The 14,289-nt window shown below is 43.8% G+C and overlaps 1 protein-coding gene across 3 annotated transcripts in view; it reads right to left on the reverse strand.

Annotated features, from left to right (window-relative positions):
* Positions 1-14,289, reverse strand: part of LOC144381872 (uncharacterized) — a 67,546-nt gene that overhangs the window by 11,106 nt on the left and 42,151 nt on the right. The gene's annotated exons all lie outside the window — the stretch shown is intronic.

Raw genomic sequence — 14,289 nt, forward strand, 5'->3', positions numbered from 1 at the left:
TCCGGTCCCCCGTCTTCACCCGTCAATCTGTGCACCGCGCTTGCGGTTGCCGGCTTTCTCCCTTCCCGAGGGAGCAGGCCCCTCTCGGGGTTGCACTCTTCTCCACCCTCTCCAAAGCCGATTCTCGCCAGGCTCCTGCGGACGCGGTGGCTGTTGCAGGGTCTCTCCTTCCACGTCGGGCCCAGCCCAGCCCCGCTCACGCATTGCTACCTAGTGCCCTAGAGGACCTTCTGCCCAGATCCTCGAATGGCTTCACGACCGCTTTTTAATTTAAGTATCGCTTCCCTGATTTTTCGGGAGGCCCGTGCTTTGGATAGCTCGAAGCCCAGGCATCCCGGCACCGTCCCCAGTGAAGTGAGAAGGTAACCCATTAGACTGCACTTTTTCTCAGAAGGGAAAATGACGGCATCCTGGTGAGCGCACGTTGCTGAATAAAGCTCAGGTTCCGGCTACTCCTGTTTTATCTTCGTGGCCCTTGTTGCTGCCGTGACCAACTGTTATTACAGACCTGTCTACTCACAGTCCTCCCCAGAACACATTGTTGTTACATCTCTGTATTTCTGCTTTGTAGAGTCTTGATCTTAGATGTTTCTGCAACTAGCAGTGGCCCCACAGCCTTTCTGAATCAGTTAAGTGAAGACTGCCTATGTTATAATGTACTGCGTATTCTCCCTGAAGATAGAAGCAACATGGCCAAGAGAAGTAGATAAATTTTCTTCTGCTTTTGCTTCTACCACCCATAGCTTTAACCAGGATACTTAATTCTGTGTCAGTTTCCCTGTCTATAAAACAGGAAACCTTCCTTGGGGCAATCTTTTAACTAATGGTGCTGGTTGTAAAGGATGGTGCAGGAGAACCCTGAATGATAAAGCTTCCCAAACCATTTAAAATTCTTGAGTGACCATGTAAGTTTCTATACCATGTCTCCCCAGCCTAGATCCTATGAAAAGCTGTTTTTTCATAGCAAGATGTTTTCTCTTTGTCTCCTATTATGACTGAGGATATAAATAAAGAAAAAACATGATAGTACATATAAACAATATAAATCTAAGATCGATTGAAGGATTCCAAATGGGAAATAATTAAAATGCTTTTCTGTTGGGGACGCCTGGGTGACTTAGTCGGTTAAGCATCTGCCTTCGCCTCAGGTCATGATCCCTGGGTCCTGGGATGGAGCCCCCACCAGCAGGAGGGATCCCTGCTCAGCCACTAGCCTGTTTCTCTCTCTTCCTCTGTCCACCGCTCCCCCTGCTTGTGCTCTCTCTCTGTCTGTCAAATAAATAAATAAAATCTTAAAAAAAAAAAGATTTAAAAAAATTTTAAAAATGCTTTTTTGTCAAGTTTTGGCAATAGGTGAGAACTCTGTAAAAGAAAGTAGGAGGAAAAAGTAAGGTATGCACGTAGGGAAAGACAGCTAAACCCAGGAATATGCAAGAAACATTTGGGATTGCAGATGTAGGTGGAAAGAAGGGATTTACAGAGTGTACCTATAAGAGAAAACCACTACTAAAATAAGCTCCTGAGTGGAGTGTTCCAGACCAGATCACTTCTACTTACAAAGCTCAAAGACAAGCTCTCCATAACAATACACATACAAAAAAGTCTTAACCATTTTACTAGCCATTACACCCTCCACTATATGTGTCAAAATTCAAAATTATTTACTGAACCAGAAGAAAAATGTAAATGAATACTAAACGTGCAACACTGGGCTAAAGGAGCAATAATATTAAGAATAACGTGTGCTAGAAGTCAAGAAATCTAAAGGTTAGAGTCTCCATAGTAATGTTAATTTAGCTACATTTGCACATGGGATAGAACTGCATTTTAAAATATTTATTCTATCAAACAGTTTATTTTGCTACAATTTTTGTCTTCTGAATTTTCTAACTTCCATTCATTTCCATCTCACTTGAGAAAGAATTCTATTTTGCTGTATACAGATCTAGCATGCTGTCTATACATAAATACTAATGGATAATGATGAAATCATTTTTAAAAGCAACCTATAAATAAACGCTTCAAACTGTTTCTGCTACTCTAGAAGTTCTGAGAGAAATCATTTTTAATCCAAATGGTAACATTGTTAAAAATAAAGGGTTTTGACACTAAAGAGACTTGGGTTTGATTTTTTTCCTTTTTGAAATTTGCTTCTCATACTGATAGGAAGCACTCACTGTGATGCAAACATGGATGGCATAAATTTGGCTTCTTAGTTCTTCAACTAATCACAGTATCTTTTATTTAAGTTTGCCTCCAATCTTCTTTACCTGTAAATTCTGCTTTCAAAATATTTCTGTTCCCTCAGCTCTTGATAAACTTATCCTGAAATTTTAGGGTTAGAAGGAACCCCCTCCTATTTTACGGAGGAGAATTCTAAGACACAGAAGTTTAATGACTTGCTGAGATTATGCCCATTTTTAAGGGAGTAGAATTTAAGTCCAACACTCTTCAGCACTGTTCTAACTCCTGCAGGTTGTTCATTCCCACTAATATTTATCATTGTAGAAGAGAACATGAAGTTCTACCCTCGGGATGATGAAAGTAAGACTCAGAAAGGTTAAGCCCACTCAGCCAGCTGGTGCTAGGGCTGGAAGAGGCCCTACGGAGTTCTTGCCTTGGTCAAAGCCCTCGGTGTGTCCACAATTTCCTGCTGTTTATACTGTTTCTTACCAATTCATCTACCTCATTGTCCAAACTAAAACAGGCAAGTTTCAACCCCAAAGGAATACCACGAAGAGAGTCATTTGTGACTGAAAATGAAGGGTTAGGATGGAATGGTGTCTTGACCTTCACAGTGCTCCTGCCCAATGTTGTAAGAAAATAGCCAGGAAATAATGTCTTCGTTAGGTTGCCCATGAAGAAGAAACAAATCTCCCTATCCCAGCTTTCACCAGTCCATTTAAGTCAATGAGGAGTCTTAGAACTTCATCCCCACTGGGAAAATTTAGGGCTAAGTGTCTCTTTTGTGAGGAAGAAATCAATATTCCCACCTCCTTCCTTCCCAGCAGCTCCTCCTGGGGCCATTGGCACTTTGATGTGAGTGTGGGTCTTGTTCTGTGTCACCACAAATCTGCTGTCCACAGTCTGGGAATTAGAGGCACCCTCTCTGTAATGCTCGGACAGATCTGTGATGTGACACTCAGATTCCTTAAAAAGGTACCATCAGTGTTTCCCTTTTATTTTCACACTCAAACCTGTATGGTTGTGTCTCCTGCCCTCATTGTTGCCTTCTCAAAGTCAAGCTTTGTGACTTTCAGCCTGCTTTTTCCTGAGCCCTAAATGATCGATACATCAGTGCTGATCCTCTTCCCTGGGTTTCCATTTTCACCACAGCCCATCATGGCTGAACCAGAAACAACTGGGGTGCTGTTATTGCAAATGGCGGGATTTCCTTCTCTTTTACAGCCGAATAATATGCCTCTGTACATATATACCACATTTTTTTCAATCCATTCATCTGTGATGGACAGACACTTAGATTGTTTCCATGTCTTGGCTACTGTAAATAATGCTGCAATGAACAAGGGGGTGCAGGTGTCTCTTGAGATAGTGATTTCATTTCCTTCAGATAGATACCTAGAGGTCTGTCCTCTTCATTGATTTAAATTCCTTTTTGTTTTCTAATTGTGAATATTCCTTAAAGCCTTCGTTTCCTTCAGCTTTCCTCTCTTCAAGTCTCCCTACAATGTCTCTCTCACTCTTCTAATTTCAGCCATTGCCCCTTTGCAGATGACCAACACATCCTAGGTCTCTTGAACTTAAATCCTGCATTTCTATCTACTCAGCTTGCTCATCTAGAATCAACTTCACAACAAACTCACCATCTTTCAAAATTAAGTCTCACCTCTGAATTCATTGTCTTTAACTTAGGTTCAAAAACTTTGGCATAATCCTGACTCAAAATCTCCATCTGTCTATCTCTTCTTAGTCACCAGTGTCCACAAATTTCCCCTTAAATCAATTTCTCGCTTTCTAGTCCCAACCTGGGACTGTTGTAAAAGCCTCCAAGTAGTCATTTCCTGCCTCCAGGCTCTCCCCTTGTCAGCCAATTCTCCATGCTCCTTCCAGATAGATCTTCCTAAAAGACCTGTTTATAATATATTATAGGGTCCCTCAACTTTAAGAGCAACAGTGTGGTTTAACAGGAACAATATCAGCTTTAGAATACCCTGGACCTGGGTTTGATTGAATATTGGACGGCAATTTACTAGCCAAGTAACTTCAAAAAGAAGAACAAAAAATGTTCTTTTCTTTCACATTCATTCCAGAAGGTGTTTAGATCATCCATTTTAGAACACAGCCTGGATACGCAAACATTTAATATCTTCTACCTGCTAAGGTAGTTCCTAGTCTTGCCCTATATCTTGAGAACAAAATCGTACACTTCTCTGTGTTTTGCAGTCATTCAGTAATTGCTATATTTATTGAGCATCTACTAAGTGCAAGGCATCTTGGGGGAGGTACAAAAAATGAATCAGGTATCCAATGTATCTAATTTTGTCCTCAAAGTCTAATCAGAATTATAGGGAGGATTCATTCATTAAAAAAAAAAAAAAAAAAAAAAAGGCGTTGGTGGGGGAGGGAGTTCAATAAGTGTCAGGCATCATGCAAGGTACCAAAGTTTCAAGTAAGTGTAAGACAAGTCCCCTCGTGCCGGGACCTGGGATCAATCAATCAGCTAAGAATACTGACAAGTGAACACTTATAATCAATTATAATAAATGCCATGAAATGGATAAATACCAGGTATTTGGGGCACACAGAAGAGAGGCATCTAATCCAGACAGGAGAGTCAGGGAATGCAACAAGACCTGAGCCGAATCTCAAAAGATGCGTAGGAGTCAGTCAGCAAAGGACTCAGCAATGTGCAAAGGCTCAGCGGTGTGACAATGTATATAAATAACCACGATGCAAGATAGAAGGTAATAAATAAGTGGCAGAGCAGAGGCAAAAAGTAAAATGGCAATCAGAGGAGACACATTATACGGGGGGGGGGGGGGGGGGGTGAGATGAGCAGAAACTGCTTCATGAAAGTAGAGGCAGTTGAGGCCCCGGGAAGGCATCACAGGGGTCAGGATGATTCAGACCCGCAGTGGGGCCAGATGCCTCTTTGTCTTCCCAACGTTCTGCACACAATGGCACAACACCTTGCCTGCCGCCATGATGATGATGACATCTAGGTTCTTCTCATGAAGTTGCCTCTTCTAATTTCCTAGAATGCTTGTAAGAGGAGACTCAAGATTCAACAGAGCCATTTCTGGGTGGAGGGGCCCTCAATCAGGTCGCCTGGCTTTGAATCCCAGCTCTGCCATCAGATGGCTGTGTGATCTTAGGAAAATTACTTAACCTCTCTGGAGTTTAGTCTTTTCTTTCATTAAAATGGAGCAATGATAATATTCTCCTCACAGGGTAGTGTGAGGAATAAATGAGTGACTGCATGCAGACATGTAAGAATAGTGCCTGGCACATAGGAAGTGCCCAATAAATGTTTGTTATTAATATATTTCCCCATCTCTGGATTATGCACAATGGGATTGGCCTTAGGGGGAGATTTTAGGAGCACGGAGAAGGTTACCTCCTCAATACTTCACTTACTCCCACATTTAAATCTCACTCACTGGTATCTCTTCCACTCTCCTAACACATTCCTGCCATTAGAAATTCATACCTTTGGATTTAAGATGTTATTTCCCCAAAAGACTTTGGGAAGGGTAACACAACAAAGAGTCAGCCCTGTTTTATTTTAATAATTTGTCTGGCCAGACCTCTATCCTCCTTAACTGTTAACTGTACTGAGGGAATGTTGTGGGGGAAAAAAAGAAAAGGCTAATTCTGAAGCATAGAGATCCTTCCCCAGAAACTGAAGCCAGGAGATGCTCAGAGGGTTTTCTGAAGGCAGTAGGTCCTCTGGGATTGGAAGAAGGGTTGGATTGGAGAGAGATGCCAAGAAGTAATGAGAAATACAAAAACAAGGTCATTTGTGTCAGTAAAGACAAGCTTTACTAACTTAACAAACACTGCTGATCTTGATTTGGGGACTCTCCATCCACTGCCCCTTTCTCTACTCCGTGCTGTGTTTCAGAATAAATAATTGCACTCAGGATAAATGTTGAATCATATCAATGAAGGAGACTATGCAGGTGATCAAGAAACCCCTGGTTTTAAGATTTCATAATGACTTTTACATGTTTACTTTCTTAGTTATTGTTTATCAATCAAACATTAATAAGCACTTAATATGTGTCTTAGTGCCAAATTAAGTAAAGTGAGAATTTCATTTGAAGGTGAAGAGATAGGGGTGCCTGAGTGGCTCAGTCAGTTAAGCATCCAACTCTTGATTTAGGCTCAGGTCATGATCTCAGGGTCCTAAGATGAGCGCCATGTCTGGGGCTCCAGGCTCCATGTATAGCGGGGAGTCTGCTTGAGACTCTCTCCCTCTCTTTCTTTCCCTCTGCCTCTCCCCCAACTTGTGCGCACATGTGCGCGCACTCTCTCCCCCTCTCTCTAAAACAAATAACTTTTTTTTTTAAGATTTTATTTATTTATTTCACAGAGAGAGACATAGTGAGAGAGGGAACAGAAGCAGGGGGAATGGGAGAGGGAGAAGCAGGCTTCCTGCTGAGCAGGGAGCCTGATGTGGGGCTCGAACCCAGGACCCTGGGATCATGACCTGAGCCGAAGGCAGATGCTTAACGACTGAGCCACCCAGGTGCCCCTAAAACAAATAACTCTTAAAAAAAAAAAAAAAGGTGAACAAATAGTCCTTGTCACGAGTCTTACAGTCCAATTGAGAAAACACAAAAATATAATAACAATTAATTCCTAAATTGTATTACAGGTATGACAGACATGAAACAAACCCTGGACTTCCAGGGGAAAAAAAAGCAATGAGTAGAGTCCGGAGTGATCATTTGCAGCATCCGAAGTTGAACTGGGTCTTGAAGGATAGGATTTGAGCAGTTCCAGGAGGGGACAGTGACCCAGGAGGGAAAGGCAAGAAGCCAAGCAAGAGACTGAAAGGAGAACGGCATGTGTCGACAGAAAATGATAACAGTAATGATGAAAACAAGCCATCAAAGACAACTGCCCTTTACTGAGTATTTGGTATATTCATGTGCCAAGCAATATTCTAAGGACTATATTCATATCATCTCATTTAGTACACACAATGACCCCACAAAGTATGAACTATCGTTCCCATTTTACAGTTGAGGGGCTAGATACTTTGAGAGATAAGTCACTGTCCTAAAATCATGTAGCTAAGTGGGAGCTAAGATTAAAGTCCAAGTCATTCTGAGGTGAAAGCTCTTAGCCCTCCATAATACAGCCTCTCTTAGTGCAGGTGTTGGGATGCAGTGGCAAATACAATTGAATAAATAGGGTAGGAATTCATTACACAGAATATAATTTAAAGAAAGCATGCAAGAATGATATACTGTGAGGTTAAAAAAAAAAAACCAAAACCAAAAACCACAGTTTACCAAACACTGCTTACAGAACAGGCACACCTTCTTTACAATGTCATCCAGAATGTGATTTAGAGTTATATCCATTTTACAGCTGAGAAAATCAAAACGGAGACGTTTAATGACTTGGCCAAGCCTCACAGCTGTTAAATAGCCCCATCAGGATTTGAACACTAGGCTGGCAGTAAAGCCTGTGCTCTTGCTGCTATTCGGCACTGCCTCTCCCCTTGAGCAAGGGAAAAACTGGGTAAAAATAATGCTGTGGCAATTTGCAGCATTCTTCAAAGCATTTTCAGATTCACAGCCGCATCTGATCCTTATGATAACCATGTGATAGGTTTGAAGATACCTCCCTCATCCATCATGATGAATAATAATAATGGTCATAATAATCATTAAAATAATAATATTAGGCAGCCCCGAGTGTTCCCCATACACCTGGCTCTGTGCTGCAGGCTTTACACGGATTGTATGGTTGACTTACAGCAGCCCTATGAGATAGGTTCTGTTATCATTCTTACCTTGCACATGAAGACACTGTGGCTCACAGAGGTAAAATAACTTAATGAAGGAGGCTGGACTCAGATAAGTTGCAAGAACTCATTCAAGGTCATGTGACAATGAGTGTGATCCCTGGACGAGAGCACAGCTCCCCTGGTTCCACATTCATGCATGCCCTTTTTATGTGACTCTTCGAACAATCGATCTGCAGCTCCAGGAAGGAAGATTTGAAGAAAGAACCACAGCAGGCAAGGAGAGAAGCTGGAAGGCTGCAGAAATTCAGGGGTGAAGTGAGGCAGCCCTGGACAGAGTAACATGAGGGAGACTGAAGGGGTGGCGCATCTAGGCGCCATTTGAGGAAAGCTATAGTAGCTCACGTCTGAAGCATGTGAACATAAGAGGAAGGAAGAAAAGCTCCAGTTTGGTTTCTAGCCTAAAATGGGTGGAAGTAGTGGTGGGGCGTTGTGGTCAGAACCAAGAGTGGTTCAAAAACGACACTGGTCCCCAGGGAGTCATACCACATGCCGTCTAGGGACGGCTGGGATAGAGAAGACAGATGACATCGAGTGTCGCTGGTGGAAACGTAAAATGGTACAGCCACCTTCGAGAAGAGTTTAGTAGTTTCCTAAAAAGTTAAACATAAGTTTGCCATGTGACCCACCAATTCCACTCCTGGGTGTCTACCTAAGAGAAATAAAAACAGGCCCACCCAGACTTGTATGTGAACGTTCCATCGCAGCGTTATTCCTAAAGGCCAACAAGTGAAAATAAGCCAAATGTCTATCAAACCGGTGAATGGATAGATGAAATGTGGTGTGTTCCTGAGCAATAGGAATGAAGGACTGATACACACTGTAACATGGATGCACCTCAAAATCACTATGCGAAGTGAAAGAGGCCAGATGCACAAGGCTGCATAGTGCATCATTTCATGTACACGCAATGTCCAGAAAAGATAAATCCACAGAGACAGAAAGCAGATTAGTGGGGTCGGGAATGGGGAGAAACAGCAAATGGGTATCTTTTTGGAGTAAAGCAAATGTTTGAAAACTGGATTTTGGTGGTGGTTGTACAACACTAAATTTACAAAAAAATCATTGAATCTTGCACTTAAAATGGGTGAGCTTACGGTATGTAAGTTATATCTCAATAAAGCTTTTTTTTTTTTTTTTTTTTAAGATAAGTAAAGCTGGCTTGTGAAGGAACAAGGAATGGTTTTAGGATCATAGGTGACTGCTGGAGATGTCCTGCCAGGGGAGAGGGCAATACAAACGAATGGGTTCATCCAATAAAAAGGCACACGAGAAGAGGACGATGTCAAGGACAAAATCTTTGGTGTCACCACCATCAAGGGTTAGGGACGGCGGTCTGCCTTGGCTAACACGGTGTTCGCCCTGGTAGCAACAAGTCCCACTAATATTAAAATGTGCTTATATTCTCTAAGCTCGCACCCACTGAGCGCAGAAGTATGTGCCCCACGGCTCGGCAACCAGCAGAGTCAGTCTACGTGGGGGAAAATTGCCTCTAAGTGACTAAAATACGCAAGGATAAGTGGGAATGGACTGAATGTATTCCCTGTATTTTGATGCTAAAAAAAGAACTGCATAAACACGTTCACCCAAATTAGAAATAACATCAGCATTAGGGAGTGCGGTGTTTCGAGAACAATGATATTTCACTTAGTCACTGACAACCAAGGAGGGTGGATGTTAGGCTGGGCCACCCCTGGAATCAGGTTCTTTGGCCTCCACATAGACTTCTGAATTTAGAAGGAGCCAGCAGAGATTCTCCCATACACTCTGCAACTGCTTTCCCACCTCAGAAGGCAACGACCCCTCTTCTTCCAGCCCCCGCCCCAGGCTTAGAACTCTGGGGAGAGCATCCTCCCAGGCTAGGGACTAAAGATCCCTTCCTTCCCCCAAGGCCTGACAACCTTTTTTGTTTCTTCTTTCACATCTCCAGTGAAAATGAAACAGATTTAGACTACTGTCCTTGGTTGTGAAATAAAGGTGGTGGCGGTGGGGAAGAATCTGGGAGCTCAGGATAGAGGCAGCAGGGTATGGAAGAAGCAGCCCAGGGTGGGAAACCCTGATCCTGGCTTCAGGACCACCCACCACCCACACCATATGGTGAGGGACAGCTGAGCAGGGTCTCTTAATCCCAGGTTCATCTGGAGACTAAGGCTGAATTTTGGATGGAGGAAAAAATATACATTTACTTTCACTAACTTCTAACTCAGATTTATCATTGCCTTCAAATACAAACATGGGCGGTATGAGCCATCCATGACTTTTTCACTGACAGAATCACAGATATTTTTATATCACCTTACGGTTGTGGCAGATATCCCAAATATCGCTTATACTCATCACCGATGACGCAATTATGGCAGTTATTAAATCTGCCACTAGACCTTTTTATTGTTCTAATAAACAAGCACGTATATTAGTATACCACAGATTTGAGGCTTTCGATATTTTGATCATATTTCATTATAACTCTTTTTGTAACGCTATGTATTTTATTCTATGTGTTTAAAGTCATAATTCCATCCATGGGTTTCACCAAGCGGCCCAAGGCGAGTCCATGTCACAAAAAAGTTGAAGAATTCCAGGACTGGAAAAACTTATCCCAGTCCCTATCCAGCACCACCAAAAAGAGCCTCCCTACAAAGCAGGGAATCCCACCATTAGAGAACATTTCCTTCGGGTTTTTAAGATTCCCATTAAAATGCAAATGCCCCCAAAGGAGAAGAACTTCTCCGAGTGTTATTTGTTAACCCCTTAAATGGGGTTGTTTAGCAGCTAGCTGAGCACAACACCCTACAATTCAATTAAACAAACATTTATTGAGCTCCTGCCACGGGTAAGGAACCAGGCTTGGGGATAGAGAGCGAAATCCTCCAAGGTTTCTCCTCTCAAGGGTGCCTGCGATCTAGTAGAAGGAATAAAACAAGTGCAGAAAAGACAGGAGAAGAGAAATGGTAGGGAGAAATGCAAGGAGCAAAGCGCGTCCTGGGGAAGGGCTGGCTCCGAGGAAAGAGACTCCTTCAAGCCCACATTCCAGGATTGACTGAGTATGGACCTCGGAATACAACGTTGGCCAAGTTCACTGCCCAGGATTGCGTTAAATAGGTAGAGCACGAAGTCAGCTACGGGCGCTGAGTGCTCTGTTGGGTATAAAGGGCCTGCGAAGCACAGGGGAGGGAGTGACTTGGTGGGGGTGGGGGCAGGGAAGAGTCTAGAAAGACTGTTGGTCGTGATGAATGTGGCACAGAGGAAGTGACACATGAGCTGAGTCTAGGAGGATAAGTTTTTTAAAAAGAGAGAGGATGGGGGAAGGGAGGGGGGAGGGGCACCGCATTCCTGGCAGAGGTACGCGTAAAGGTCCTGTTCTGAGGATGCATTTAAAGTGAGAGTTTAGGGATAGTGGAGGAGCCAAGCAGGAGATGGGACTGGAATTGTAAAACCGAGTTGTACTGAGAAAGGATCTTAAATTTAATGCGGAGGAATTTGTACCCCATCCCTTTGGAACAATCAGGAAAGTCTTCATGAAGGAAGGCCTTCCTATTTGAGCTGGGCCATTAAAGCATTAGAAAAATTTCAACAGGTGGAGATGGGGCGGGCGGGAAGTGTTTCAGGCTGCAGGAAGAGCAGGGCCAGCAGGGGCTGAAAGCGCGTGGCTTGGTGAGCACCGCGGGGCGTCGGTACCGGGCCCGGGGTGAGGGTGAGCGGCGCACCTGGGGGCGGGGGCCGGACCGGCGCACACCTGGCTGCAGGGGGGTGGCGTGGTGGGGTGGGGGGCGGAAAGCAGGGCGGCGTGGTTACCGCGCAGGTTCGTAGCCCCGAGCCAACCCTCCAGGTCAGAACCTCTGGGGCTGGAGCCTGTTTACCAAAGGCCCCAAGTGATCTTGAGGCTCCAGAAAATCGTTTAGGGGCTGAGTAGGAGGAAAGACCAAAAAGGAAGGTGGGCTTTGAGTGCGGGCTAAGAAACTGCCCTTCGATTGGAAGGCCACGGGGAGTTGCTGAGAATGGACCCGGAGGGAGAGTGGTATTTGTCGAGCCCTGGGTGCTCAGGGAAGATGTAGGGGACAGAAGAGCTTAGGGTGGAAAGTGTGGGGACCCAGGAAGGGGCTATTACAGGGGTCCAGGTAGGGAGTCATGAGGGCCTGAATCATCACAGTGGCAGAGGGGAGAGGAGGAGAGGGACAAATGCAAAGACGTTTGGTGACAGAATCTACTTGGCTCACTGGGCAACTGAAGTGGGCGGAGGGGCTGAGTCACACATGACTCCAGGGATTGGCGCTGGGCAAGGAGGAAACCAGCAGGCCCTTCACAAGAAAAGCAGGGGAGGGAGGGAGGCGCCTTTGTGAGGAAGGCTGTGTGTATAGACGTAAAGCGCCGGCACAGAGGCCGAGAATACGGTTGATTTTTATTTTGAGGGAGGGCACACTGTGGTTAGTGGGATACAGGAGGAGACAGGTGGCCTAACGGGGACTGGGAGGGGGCCGAGGAAGGCTGCAGGGCCCGCCTTTATCACCATTTTGTTGAGGGCCCCCTAACAGAGTGTGACGGGAGCCCTGAGCTGTAAACCTAGGCCAGTCCCTTCTCTTCTCAGGAGCTCCCGTTTCCTGTTTGGAAAAGCAGGTGATAACAAAACTTATCACCCACTCATCTCAGGGGAGTGCTGGAGAGCAACCAATATACATACATAAATAAGTTTAAGGCACTCAGCAAGAACAAAGTGTGCTAGAAACGATAAACAATAATAAATTCAGCCACCTCCTCCGCCGTGATAGTAAACACGGTGTCTTTTTTTAGGAAAGAGATGTGGCTAAGCAGATACTAACTTTGAGGCTGTCTATAGCTCGAACAAGAGGTAATTAGATCGAAACTCTTGATTTTCAAGAATTCCCTCATTAGAGAGTCTGAGTGACCCTAATACCTCCATCAAACGGAGGGCCTGGGCCAGACTGCAGTTAATCAACACGAAAATTATTTTATCATCCCACCTCCCATTCTAAGTATCAATGTGTGACTAATATCAGCATCCAAACTGCAGGCAGTCCCCACCATCCCCCTAAGCTGCACTCTTTGTCACACCCCTGAGGTCCCTCTCTTGGCAGAATGGTGCCATATAAAATATTCAGATCCTAGGTAGGATGTGTGCAATCTACAAGGGAAAGAAGGCTGTCAGACAGAAAAAGTAAGAGAAAAAAAAATAGCACTCCTAAAATGACAAAGATTGCAAATCCATTTTAAAGGAACACCTCTCTAATGGTATGTTCCATGCATAGCACATCTCTTAATAAATCCCACACCAATCTCTGCTCCCCTAAAGAGCAGACCCGATAGGTAATAACTCCCCTCCTCTGTGGTAAAATCCAATTTTCACACCTGGTAAATGAAATAACTCCACTGTGAACCAAGGTCGGGTTGGGGTGAGCCGTTAACAGAAGGTTAGGGGCTGTGCATCATGTAACAGCTCTTCTGGGAACCCCTTCCAGAGATTTGCTCTTTTTATGCCAGTTGATACTATTCAGCCAGAAAACCTCCAACCTCCTAGGTTATAAAAGCTAAAGACTTTGTCACCTGAAGTGGTTATGACTGAATGCTATGGTTCACGGGTCACATATGTGTGAGGGCTGGCTCTGGCCTTTACCTCTTGTTTGGTAGGAAGGTTCCTTACCATTTGTGTACTTTTAGGAGATAAGCTTATGCTGCGTTCCTGACAAATTGACCATGAGAAGGGGTGATGCTACTGAAATTTACCATTGTACAGGAGTAATACACCGGAGGAAGAAGAAAATGTGATGCCAAAATCCAACTAGGATCTGTGTACTGTACAGACCTAATTAGGAACAACAAAGTGGACGTCCATGAGAAATCAACAATGAAACACACACAGACACAGACACACACACACACACACAAGGAGAACTGGAATGTGGGCCAGGAACACATCCCAGGATACATAAGAATTTAGTAAAGGTGACATCACAGTTAAGTAGGGATAGGGAGGATTACTCAAGAAATACCGTTGGCATAATTGTTCTACTGTTTGGAAAAAATTTAAGATCCTCATCTCACATCGCATAATAAATTCCAGAGGGATTAAGGAGATAAATATAAAAATGAATCAGTTAAAAAAAAACTAAAAGAAAATATAGATGAATATTTATCTGACCTTGGGGACAGGGAAAGATGTTCTTAGAATAAAATCAAAGGAAAAATAAATAAATAGTTTGGTAGATTTGACGACATAAAAATGTAAAGTTCTGTATGTAAAAAAAAAAAAATCATAAACTAGAAGGCCAGCA

The sequence above is a fragment of the Halichoerus grypus genome, chromosome 5 (assembly GCF_964656455.1).
Source record: "Halichoerus grypus chromosome 5, mHalGry1.hap1.1, whole genome shotgun sequence".
Taxonomy (NCBI): domain Eukaryota; kingdom Metazoa; phylum Chordata; class Mammalia; order Carnivora; family Phocidae; genus Halichoerus; species Halichoerus grypus.